Here is a 13,376-nt window from a genome sequence, read left to right on the forward strand (position 1 = left end):
AGGCATTATTTTTTTCTCATCTTTAACTAAAGTTTGACTGAAACTCCTCCTAAGCAAGCCCCTTCACTGCCCCACGGCTCCACAGCACAGCAGTTGTGTTTGAGAAGCACGAGTGGTTTTGTGCAGGGTTTGTGGATGTATCCGCTGCGGGAGGAGAGACTATTTTTAGACATATCCTGATGCATCATTGTGTTTATGTAGAAAATTTAAAAACAGTTGGTCAGAGAAAATTTGCCTTTTACCATGTTAGCACACGAGTGAGAGCTGACTCACATTTTTATTATCTGAGTGGGTCTCATCTACTGGAACCATCATTTCCAGCCGTCATATCTTGTACTTCTCACATCATCAGTTCCTTCTCTGCATGTCTCTCCCACACATATTTAACCTTTCCAGTATCAAGAATAAGGGAAGTGGGAACACCCTATGCATTGCAGTATGCAAAATAAACCACTCTTTTGGGGTTAAAATCAGAACAACAATTCCAGGATACAGATACTGCTCAGCATCTCCCAAGTGCTTTGTGCAAAGGTGCTCTGGAAGGCCCAGGGGAAACCCCAACAAGCAAAGGCTGCCATGAGTTTAACAGAGGAGTCTTTGCTAAGCTATTGCAAATAAAGCCAATCTTCAGGATACCAATTTTTTTTCAGTGTGGTATTTTCACACGAAGATTAATACACCTGAGTTTTGTTGCAGGAGACAAGTCTCGTGAATCATAAACAAGTCACAGAATCATAAACCTTCATGATCTGAAGACATCATGTCACGCAATGCTCCCATCCTAGGACAGGACCAGCCCTAAATGTTACAGTTCTTCAAAACCTTAATCTATCCACTCTCATGTTCAGTGATAGAAATGACACCAATTTCCTCGGCAGTCCTGTCCCAGTGATTCAGATTCTTACTATTAATTTTTTTCCTACTGTCTATTTAAACCCAATCCTCCTCCTGACCACCACTGGTGTAAGGACCAGTTTTCCTTCTAACACTGTGGCTTCCTATTATGGGAAACAAAATTTTGAATAAGGGAAATATGATTTTTCTGAAAAACAAAGCTAGTACTTGAGATTGCAAAACATGAGTTTTGGGGTTTTTTTCTGTTTTAGTGCATGTCTCTGCTTACTGGTTTTAGTCAAAAGCATTATGGAAAAAAAGCTGCCTTTATGGTGTCTCAGAAATCCAGTCCCAATCGGATTATGCAATAAATCAGGGAAGGCAGACTGCTGTCATGGGACTGAAGGCTGATTTCTGGACCAGAATGGTTTCAGGAAAGTTAAACTTTTCGATTCTTATCTGAACCAAGCTATTTGAGGCTGGCCTGTCACTTGTTAGTAGTCTGGCTTTTCACCTCCAGAGACTTCAGTTTAAATCCTGGTTTAGGTCACAGTGAAAATGAGTTTGGTGGTTTGCATCCTAGTGGACTTCTGTCAACAGTGAGAAACCACCACCCAATCCTGCACAACTGGAGAGTTTTGCTCAAGAGAAAGCCTGGACTGGAATCCCAGAGGTGACTGCAGGGCAGGACACCAGGGCAATGCTGCAGCTGCACGGAGAAGTGTGAACAGCACCTGCCACAAGGAAGGTCAGGGATCAGCACTACAAATGCACTGCTACCTTTCCTGGGGTCTACTGATTGTTTGTTAAACTCATTTTGAAACAGCACCTTCAAATATTATTCAAAAAAATCTGATGAGAACCTCATAATGAGCAATGGTGACAGGGAAAGTGATCTCAGACACTGCACTTGAAATTAAATGGTTTGCAATATGCTTTGCCATCATCCCCCCAGAAAAGAGCTGTTAGAGAAATGATGTGTTCTACAAAAATATTTCTGTATGAAGGTATATTAAAAAGTCTGATATTGTTGACCTCATGGGAAATACTGAAAATAAGGAAAGTCAAAATAATGGTGAGTTTCAGATCAGAGTACGGATTTTACATTTACTATACTAAAAAAAAAAAAAAAGCCTAATGTAAAATTAAAAAATGCAAATAATGTCTTCCTTGCCTTTTGCTCCTGTGGCCCTCTTCTCCTTCAATCACACACACAGAAAAAGAAATTCCTTCTCAGCTTCCCGGCAAACACAATGGCACAAAAAGAAGTAGAAACACTCCCTTTGTAGGCAGATGCTAAGCCCAAGTTTCTCAGTTCAGGTGTTCCAAAGCTGCAGATGCCATCAGTGAAAGGGCTTCCCTGTGACCCAAGGACTAAAAGGACTTTCCACCAGCTTTCCAAAAAGTACACATACGGTTTTAAACTAGAGGTGAAAAGGTTTTTTCATCGTTCTGTTTTAAAATGGGAACCTAAGAAAGCAGAACATGGTAAACAAGTAAAATATCCTTAAAACAAAAGGCTCTTAAAAGCCTCGTCATGGCAAGAGAGAAGGTTCTACAGAGTTTAACTTCCATGTTTGCTGATGTCCACCCAGAAACATCAAGGATCAGCTCGAGGCATTTATAGCAGCTGGTCCAATCCCAGTAACTGTAATATAACCAGGAGGTCTTGGGATTGAGATAAAAAAAGGCATCAGATAAATCCATGGCCAATGCCTGTGTCAGTAGCTGTGAAGAACAGGAGTGCAGACTGAGCCTCTGTGCCCCTGACAGCTGGAACCTGGGAGGGGGCTGGGGGAAAATACAAGTGGCACTTAATGAATGCCCCCATTAATGTAAGTTATGCACTGTACTCACTATTTCCCAGCCATAAAGAAATTGTTTACTGCACAATTGATTTACCCAACAGAACACTGCAAAGGCAAGAGAATGGACCTGCAAGTGGATTTGCTCAGATAGACACAGTATTCTAAACAACTGTTCTACTAAATTAACTCCCTAGACCATTCCATAGATTCCTTTAGGTTGGAAAAGCCCTCCCTGACCATCAAGTCCCCTCTGTGCCCGATGCCCACCTTGTCCCCCAGCCCAGAGCACTGAGTGCCACGGCCAGGCCTTCCTAGGACACCTCCAGGGCTGGGCACTCCAAACCTCCCTGGGCAGCCCCTGCCAAGGCCTGACCACCCTTTCCATGAGGAAATTCCTCCTGATGTCCCACCTGACCCTCCCCTGGCACAGCCTGAGGCCGTTCCCTCTCCTCCTGTCCCTTGTTCCCTGGCAGCAGAGCCCGACCCACCCCCGGCTCCCCCCTCCTGTCAGGGGGTTGCAGAGCCAGAAGGTCCCCCCTGAGCCTCCTTTGCTCCAGGCTGAGCCCCCCCAGCTCCCTCAGCCGCTCCTNTCCAGGCTGAGCCCCCCCAGCTCCCTCAGCCGCTCCTCATAGGATTTATCTCTAGACCTTTACCAGATTCCCAGTGTGATACTGTAGCTCTTTAAGAGCCAATGACAAACATCTATGAAATGTAACTCCACACGTACTATTTCAGTGCAGACTGGATGTTGAAGTGTCAGATTAGACAAACAATTCGGATTTTGTAGGCTTTATTCCATATGATAAGAGTGGCTAAAAGAGATGGATAGGGAGGAATCAGAGTGTTATGATACTTGTGTTTGTCTTTCTGCAATTACAGGGAAGAATTTAGATGAAACCATTCTGCTGTCTGTGGCTTTAATGAAGACCACTTGCCTTGCCTAATCAAAAAACCAAGAAGTATAGAGTTGAGATCCAAAAATATCTTGGTTTAATGACGCACACAGGCAGAAGTTTATAAGTGGGTAAACTTCCTTGCTGCTCAGCCCCAGTGCACCTGTGCAACAGCTGGATTTAATCTGTCAAGGACTGTATTTTAGTCTGGATTTTAGGCTGGGAACTGAACAGTGCCCCACCCAGCCGTGCTCCAGTCCACAAACTACTTTTAACATTTCAGTGAGGGTAGAACAATTGTATTCTGTGGGTTAAAGAAATACAGGGATGATTTGTGTGTTGTTGGGAGTTTAAAGAAAAGAAAAGAGAAAAAAAAAAAAGAGAGAGAGAAATTCAGCCAACAAGAAAACAACCCAACCATTTGGCCTAGTGCAGCAAACAGAACATCTGGACCTACTGATAAACTGATTGATACTTGTGCTACATTCCTTCCAGAACAGTATGGACAGGCAGGACTCTGGTCAGTACCACCTAAGCTTGTAATGGTCACAGTTAAGAAATAAGGTCTGCTCTTCTTCCCTATCGTTCAACAGTCTGCACCAACAAACACACAGACTGAGACACAGAGATCCAACACTGCCAAGGGCCAAGCACAAGTAACTATCAGCCAAAGGCCAGAACAGTAAATAAGCCCAGCTCTGAGCCTACAGGCTTTCCCAGCAGCCATTTAGGAAACCTATCTTTGGACACTTTTTTCCTCCTCCCCCTCCAATCATGGGTAAAATCTTGATACCACTGACCTAAGTGGAGCCAGGTTTTTAACTGTCAGCCTTACCATACACATCCATCTGTTAAACAGATGGTATGAGCTCAGGGTATGACCTCATACCTTCTCAGGCACATTATCAAGCCCCAAAGCATCTACAGCAAAGGACCTGCATGTGACAAGACCACCTCAGCATCATGAAGATGAGCAGAGTTCTCTCTGCCAAATTTGCAGAAGGCAGATTTTTCAAAAAGGACCATAAAAATGTTGTTTGCCTGCTCTGTGAGCTCTGACACTCCAGGACACTATTCCTAAGGCTAAGGGTTGAACGCACTCCTTGAGACACTGCCCCTTCTCCCTTCCATTTTTGAATCCACTCTTCTAGCATTGAAGTTCACTGGACTGAAAAGTGAAACACATTGTAATAAAATTCACCAATATCCAACCTAATATCCAACCTAAACCTCCCTTGGTGCACCTTGAGGCTGTTTCCTCTTGTTCTGTCCCATGTTATCTGGGAGAAGAGGCCAATCACAACCCCCTTTTTTCCAGGCTGAGCCCCCCCAGCTCTCTCAGCCACTCCTGGTGCTCCAGACCCCTTCCCAGCTCCATTCCCTTCTCTGGACATTCTTCAGCCCCTCAATGTCTTTTGTCACGAGGAGTCCAAAACTAAACCCAGTATTTGAGGTGTGGCCTCACCATTGCCCAGCACAGATGCACTTTCCCTTTCCATCAGCTCCAGATCAACCTCCTCTCTCACTCCATGGCCCAACAGGTATCTGATATAAAGCTGCTCCTCTCAAGAAGCTGATAAAAACCTATCCCACAAGCTATGACATTCCATTAGTTAGACATCCATCTAGGCCTGGGACCCTGGATTGAGTTCCTTGTTTTGGGGCCTAATTATGTGTGACCTCCAGTGCATTGCAACGACAGAAATTAAGAATCCTCCTGAGTCCGGTGACCAGGACCGAGCTCTGGGAGAAGCTCTGCTTTAGATCAAACAGGTCATTCAAGGCTGAATGAAGTGGGAACACTTGCTTTTCATTTTAATGAGGGAGAGGGAGGGAAACTAGCTGCAGTTGACCTGAAGCAAATGTTTTTTCAAAAAGTTTTGCTGAACTGGAAAATCAACTTTTCACAAAGCCCCTGATCAACACAGGGTTTTATGTTGAATACAGATGGATAAAGCCCCCTATTGTATATTACATTTTTTTCCTTAGAAATACTATTATTTTCTTCCTTTGTTCCATTTTTCCCTGGGAATTAGCTTTGCTTACACTAAACTAAAGTTTGAGCTTAGACATTCAGAGGTGCAAGGTGAGATTCCTAATCCCCTAGTGCAGTCTATGGAAATTGAGAAAACCTTCTCAGTTTAAAGATTTATCAATGAGTTTCAGTCAATCAATCAACCACAAAAGAAGGACCTCAGTCTGCATATACGTAGAAGGAAAAAGCAATTTACCAGACACATGCATTTGAAAATATAAAATAAGCACCACCCAAGCCTGTGCCCGAACAGAGCAGCAGATGTGAGCCGCCGAGGCCGTGGGGTGAGGAGACCGAGCGACATTCCCGCGGTGTGAGAATGTGCACACACCAATTACATCTGGAAACACACAACTTGGGGTATTATCTGGGGGCTGAAAGTTTCACCACAATAGAATGTGAGAGGGTCTTTCTGTTGGTGACAAGCCCTTTCACATGGCTGTGCCCTGAAAAGAAAGGAATGCCAACACACCAAGTCACTTCTGCATCTCCTGTCACCATATTTTTCTTTCCCATGCTCATCTTGGCCAGCTGTTACATTGTCCCAGCTCCCCTTTATTTGAACAGCTTGATGGAATTCTGGAGCAGCAAGGCAGGCAATTCCCATCCTTATCCCCAGCTCTTCCTGGTCTCAGCCATATTTCATCACACAGACACACAGCTGACTGACTGACTAACACACAGATAATGGTGGGTGGTAGAGCTCTGCAAGTAAACCTCATTTATTTTTGGTTTAGTTCTTCTTAGGAGCTTCAAAGCAAAAATTAGCCCACTTTCTTCCTTAACAACAAGCTTTGCAGAAATTCCTTTTGCGGAAATTCCCAAGAAGGAATTTCAACACAGTTTTATGCAAATCTCAGTTTGAAATGGCAGCTCCAATTCTTCCACTCGCCTTTGGTTTCGTGAAGCAACTAGAGATTCTGACAGTGTAAGAAGGAGTGCTCACCACATTTCAGTGTATGTGTGACTCCTACATCACTGTGCTATTTGTTTGCTCAAATATTTATCTAAACAATACTCTTGAATGGTTAAGAAGTGTTCTGAATTTCCCATCTGTAGAACAGGAATTAGACACAGAGACACTAAGGACCAGCCACTCTCTTCCTTTCCTGCCAAACTCACAATAAAGAGCAAAGTCTGAATATAAGCATCTAATGTTCCCAAGGTGAAATTTGGGCTCAGAATCTGAGCACATCTTTCACAAACACAGTGACTAGGCAAAACATTTTTCAGTAAAAAAAATATCTAAGTACCTAAAGTTTTCCCGCTCTGCTTGCACAGGACTGAAACCTTCTCATCAGGAAGGAGAGGTTTCATTCTTATCCCATGGAAAAGCCTGTTTGGGAATTAAATACTAGGAGGAGTCCTTAGGCCTAAAATCCCTTAATGAGTCTGAGCATACCAAAAATACGCTTCCTACACTGAGTTCAAAACCAAACACAACTGACTTTGTATTCAGCATCTAAAGAAAATGTATTTAAACTTGTTCAGTTTTATCTGAACGGGAGACACCAGAGCTGTTTGGGCAGAATAACTGCCATGGGGCAACGACTGCTTTGCTCTGCAGCTGCAGGCATGGCAGAAGTCCTGTCCTGCAGCAGAATAAAGAGCTGCCAGGCCCAGAACACAAGGATGCACTCCCCAGAGGATGCAGGACTGTGGGGACGGAGCCAGAGGTGGTACAGATTCTCTGGCCACTCTTGTTGTAGAAAATCACTGCCAATCTGAAGATGATGTGCATCTCCCCAGGCAATCACATTGGATACTCAAAAATCTCAACAGGCATTGAGAAAAGCAGATCCCTTTGGCCAAGGCCTCCCTCTTGCCAGCAGGGACAGATCCCTCTGTGTCTCCACTCTGGGGTGCAGTTGTGACGGAGGTACCTCGTGCTGTCAACCTCCAGCCCACATCACTGGGCTTCCCCTGCACTGCTCACAGCTCTAGGCCTCCCCACAGCACCGAGCCTTCCATCCAGGCAGATTGCTTGGTTCTTTCTGCTCACAAGAAGAAGGCTGGTTGCAGCGTTTGCTTTGGCTAAAGTAAAAACACGCTGTAGTGCAGGGACTCTCCTCATCCCTCTGTGAGTGAAACCCCAGTTCACAGTTCTGACTGACACAGCAAAATAGTTCACAACTGCTTTCGAGGCCATGGCACTCTGCAGGGAACCCTTCTTTTCACACCTCATTCACAGGCTGAGCTCCCACAGGAGCATGAAGGGCAAGGTACTGGTGGAAGGGTTTTGAAGGATGGCACGGGACAGGGTTCCCAGGGGTGGCGTAGAGCACAACTGAGGAATACTCAGTCTAGTGTGGGAATGGAAAGCTACCCACCCACACAGCCTGGGGCTCCTCGGGCACCAGCTCCCCCTGTCCCCCGCACCAAGCCTCCTTGGCTCACCCTAGGCTCTCTGCAGGTTAGGCATTCCCAGGGTGAAGTGTCCCACTTTCACTCCTCTGACAACAGCTTGGGAAGAAAAAGAGAAATAACGCTTGGAAACCTTATTTTCTGACTTCGTGCTCCTCCTGGCTGCTGGAAGAGCGACTCCAAATCCTCCTCATTGCTCATGCTCTGCTCACTAAGGCTGCTGCCTTTGCCTGCACAGTCCCCAGCTCCCTGGCACATCTCCTGGCTGTAAAACACAGCCACCAGCAGGAACTTGTGATAAGCCTCAGCGTGGGTCCAATCCCACAGTTAACGGAGACAGAGAAAAACTATACTGAGCTGGGACAAATCTGTAAATTTAACCCCATCTTTTGTATCACCCAACAGTATGTCAGAAGACCATAACACAGCCTGAAAGAGGGTAGGACAATGTGGTTTCCTGAGACTGGGAGGGACTGGAGCCAGTGACCCAGGAGGTCCCATCCCTTCCCATGCTCTTCTTTTCTTTCCATGCTCCCTTCTTGCTGCTACACATCTAAATTTAGGCTGTAAACTAATTTTAACTGTAAGGGGCATGGGGTTGACTCTTTTGAGTGTCTGACACACTGTAGGAGCAGGGTAACTAAAACACAAATGCTTATGTAAATTCATCTTTGATTTTGTAATCAATTTAGTTCACTAATTTGTTGCAGGGGTTGGCTGAAGTAACATGCCAGAATTTTTACTGCCTCTGCCATAAAACTGACAAGCGTAGGTTTTCTGTTTTTGTTTTTACTTCCTTTCAAGTGTAATAACTTCCCTTTTCATAAAATGCCAACATATTCTTTTAAAACTGTCAGGCTGCCATCAACCTGGTCATGATCCAGTGCCAGGCCATAGCCAGACAAGATGAGTTACAAGGTAATCTTTTCCCTGCCAAACAATACAAAGATATTGGCACCTTTCTCACGGCTGCAAATCAGCTCAAAGGGCCACAGAAATCAGAAACCCAGGAATTGCTTCTTCCTCTTTTTGGTGTTTGCCTTGCAAGGAAAGTGGTGCTCTGCAAGGAACCTAATGTTTTCATTACTAGCACCCTGGCTTCTTCCCTTTCTCCAAGCCTTTTCCTCCACTAAAGTCCTGGATGTGATTTTAATGAAATTGAGGACATCCTCCCCCTCTCCAAGTTACACACTGGATTCCAAACACTGGTTTCGAGGAAACAGTATTCCCAAAATGAAATACAAAGCAGCTGCACAGCTTTGGCAGGGGGGACTGCACAAATGCCACCAAAGAGTGAATCACTCTCTCAACTCACCAGACGTGTATCAATATTCCTATTCAGGAAGGCCATCCAGCAGTGGAGACCATCCCTTACATAATGTAGAAAAAATAGCACAAAAGCCCACAGAACTGGAGGGTTGACCCCATTTTTTCATTTGGCTGCCATGGAAAATGAGGCTTTTCACAGCTCCTCTGCTGGTAAATCAACACATCAGCATAGTCAGAGTTTTAAGAGAGATCTTTAAAGCACTGGTAGTTTCACCTGATTTTGAGACTGCACTTACGTCCTTTGCTGCTGTAATCCCTCTGAATTCCTTTGGCTTTCAAATTCTTTGAGATGCATGAGGATGGTACTGAACTTCCACCTCCTTCTTCCATCCCCCATTTGGGATTTCAAAGGAGGACATGCCAGCCTCTTAATTTAATAGCTCTGAAAGGGCCTCAAGAACAGGGATGGAAACAAGTGTCTCCATGCAGCGTTTCCTGGGATAAGTGCAGAACTGGCAGGTTTGCACATGCAGAGATCAGGTAGGGACTGCAAGAAGATCCAGTTAGTGCTTCTGGGAGAATACACTGTTTTTTAAACATTTTTAATTGTATGACCATACAGCACACAGTCACCCCAGCAACACTAGTGCATCAATCCTTCCTCACACCAGTTTGCTGAGCAACACAGTACTCACAGTGGCCAAGCTGAGCAAAGTCAGCCTGGACTCTGCTGGAGACACCCTGGGTTTCACTTTGCCTACCTGGCAGCCCCGGGAACAGAGATCCTGGGAGCCAGACCCTGCCTCCTACTCAGTGTGTTTCCAATAAGGCAGAACAAGGGGATGTCAAAGGCAGGATTTGCACCCACGGTAGCAAAATAGTTAACAATGCCAAGACTTACTCCCAAACGGAGACTCTCTGGCAAAGCTTGCAGCAATAAAAGTATAAATATTAATTCTTTCACAACAGCAAGCATATAGGGATATGTTATCAGGTATTTGCTGATAATGCTGTGTTATGGAGCGATAATGGTATGGAGGAAAGGTGACATTTTTTCAGAACGATTTTTCAGCACAGAAATGTCCTCTGGAAAGCACTGAATTAACTGATATGTTACTGGTAGTTATTGCTATAATGACTGGCTATTAGAACAAATATCCACACGTGGTACTCGCAAAAACACCCATACAACAAGTGTAGTACCCATCACACACATCCTTTTTGAAAAGTGAGGCTGTCATTGGTATTTAGTCAGCTTTGGGCTCTACACAAACTATTTAGCAAAAGACAGCAGCCATTTAGTGGAGAGTTGCAGCAAGGTATTATCTTTAGGAAACCTAACTTGGAATTCCCAGCAGTAGGTTACAGGTCCCCAGACTGGTAAGGGCACATAACTCCAGTACTCACAATACAGTGTTTGCACCCTTTAATCCAACACAAAGTATCATTAGAAAGGTAATGTTTGCAGTCACGTTAGAAATCCCAAAGCTCAAAGCATGCAATATTACAGTGATGGCAGCTGAATATCAAACACACTATTTCAAGGTATGAGGTTTGGGACAAGCACACAGACCAGGATACGAAAAGTTTCGCAATCTTTCAGCTCAATTGTTCCGGAAGCATGAAAAGAACGATTAAAGAAAATAGAAAAGAAAGGGGACACAGCTCACTGAAAGCATGAAGTGATTTAGGAGTTTGTCTAGTTCTGCTTAGGAAGCCAAATGAACCACTCACCAAGAGAAAATGATATCCAGTAAGGAAAGGAAATCAGATGAATACACAATTTACACACCGTCCAGATAAGAGATATTTACCTTCAGATAACTTTAAATTCAACTACTGAAATCAAGTATTTCCGGTCTCCAAAACTCTTATGACTTAGACCAACATCTTTATAGCTCTAATCCATGTAGTTGGAGATGAAAAAAAAAAAAGGAAAGAAAGAAAATCAAACAGAGCTTGAGGTACCTACACTCCAACTCCATCAGTTACTGGACACACAGCAAGATAAGGTACAGTCCATAAGGAAGTCCTCAGGCAATCTTCTGCCTATAGAGCACTCCAAACAAAGTAGTCCTCTTTTTCTTCCTCAGTATATTTCATTTGAAATGTTTAACTAGAGAATGGGATTAGATTAAAAAGAAATTTCCAGGGAGAGCTGCACTTGGGCTGCACTCCAAAGCCCAGTGAGAAATATTAGACATGCAAGCCATGATGATGGAGAAACCAAATTTCCACTCTTAAATTTATATAGTATAACTAGCAACACATCTACTCAGAAAAAGATTTAAAATATATTAGTGGTTAAGCAGCACTTTCCTTTCTGATGACATAATGCTATTCTTTACATTAAATCCAACCTCACTCAAGGGTTGCTTTTGACATTAAAGTGGAGCCCAACAGTATGAAAGTGAATTAAAACTGGTATGAAGTTGAATTTTACATGCTCTCTAAGACATCTTGAAAAAAGTGGTCAGGGTTGTCTTGGTGTTATTGACACCCAGTTTCCTTCCTAATACATCTTCATGTACCCACTGGATCTCGGTGGGTCAGGAATCAGCACCAGAATCATTCTCCTTTCCATCTTTGTGCAAGTCTCCATGAAATGGCCTCTCCTGATCCCAAAGGACAAAGCATCAACATTCCCATTTTGCACACGGTGCCAACAGCCTGGAGGGTTTTGGACAAAAGCATGTGGAAGGGTGTGAGGAAAAGGGAAAAGCCTGCAGTGTGTCCCACCAATGAGCTCACCATCTCTTGTAAAGGGGGCACTGATTGATGCCAAAGCTCTAACAGCATACCAAATAAATAACTAAGCTAGAAGACAGATCTTATAAAAGACCAACCTAACTCCTCTCCTAAGGAAAGGACTCACTCTTCCCAGGAAATCCCATCCGCTGTAGGATGTATAGAGAGGGAGCACTCATTATGGGCAAGGACTGAGGTGCTGTATGCACCTAGAAGGTCAATTCGCTTCTTGCCTCAGAGAACTTCCATATAAAGAGAGAAGACAGAGATTCAGGCAGACAGGTAAAAAGCCAAAAGGGAAACAGGGACAAAGGAGAACAGCCTTGTAGAGGTACCTGCAACAAGCTGCATACAAAACTGTAGGCATTCCTGAGGTGCAGGCTCAAGGAAGATCTTGAAGGACAAGGACATAATATGTGATTCTGTATGACTACAGAAGAATCCTCTGACACACAAACAACAGCAGTAGAAGGGAAGCTTGACATATTCAGCATATGGCAGTGCATAATTTTTAATAGAAAAATTACAAAATAGCTCTTGAAATGTCACCAACAAACCTTGAGCATAGAGTGATATTTTTAAATTATCTATATTTGTTTTGACATTTCAGCCTTTACTATTTACATACTCTTTAACATTAATGTTGAACCAATCTGGCTTTATTTTAGCAGGCAACACTTTATTAACACTCTAAAACTTCAAGTTTCCTCAAAAATGCCTTCAGCATGCAATTTGGATGACAGCCAGGTGTGAAAATTCACCTCTAGCTGAAAAGTACTAAGAAATGGAATGAACTTTGGAATGGAGAGTATGTGAAGTTCAGTTACCCAAGTCTTATGAAAAATACAGCAAACATGCAGAGTAGCTGGTGTGCCATCTTACACAGGCTGATTGCCCAATCCACGTTTCTTTGGTGGACACTTGCTCATAGCAGACTGGTGAGTAAAGCAGTGCCAGGGCTGTGAGTCACATTCACACCCCACTTCACACTTTCACTGTATTTAACAGATTTGCCTCACAGAAGAAAGAGTCCCACAGTAATCTCAGACCCCACACCCCAGGCACCCTACAGATAGGAGGGGATCACTTTCTGCAACACAAATGGGGGTGAGAGAACCCTAAACATGATTTGAAAGGCCCAGCCAGTGACCTTTTAAAAGCAGTTTACCTTGCACATCCCTTTGGGCTGACGCTCCCCCAGCACGGCCGAGCTCCGGGCAGCACAGGGGGGACTCCCTCCACTCCAGCTCCAAGGGCAGCTGCAAACAGTCACAGCCATGTTCTGCCCCAGCTCTTCTGATGCAGAGAGAAAAGACACAATTAGAACAGAAAAAGGAGAACAGGACACAGAATTAGCACTGTCCTCTTTACTCTGTGGCAGACTGGGACTGAGGATCAGCTTCCTTGCAGAAATCCTCCAGAAGG

The 13,376-nt window shown here is 44.1% G+C and overlaps 1 long non-coding RNA gene across 4 annotated transcripts in view; it reads right to left on the bottom strand.

Annotated features, from left to right (window-relative positions):
- Positions 1-13,376, bottom strand: part of LOC108503064 — a 132,255-nt gene that overhangs the window by 104,735 nt on the left and 14,144 nt on the right. For all 4 annotated transcript variants that reach the window (XR_001876715.1, XR_001876713.1, XR_001876714.1 and 1 more), the window contains 2 exons: positions 13,120-13,247; positions 7,015-7,017 (listed from right to left, as the gene is read on the bottom strand). This is a non-coding gene — a long non-coding RNA (uncharacterized LOC108503064). The remainder of the gene's footprint in view (positions 1-7,014; positions 7,018-13,119; positions 13,248-13,376) is intronic.

Source organism: Lepidothrix coronata, unplaced genomic scaffold, assembly GCF_001604755.1.
Source record: "Lepidothrix coronata isolate B3197 unplaced genomic scaffold, Lepidothrix_coronata-1.0 Scaffold129, whole genome shotgun sequence".
Lineage (NCBI taxonomy): Eukaryota > Metazoa > Chordata > Aves > Passeriformes > Pipridae > Lepidothrix > Lepidothrix coronata.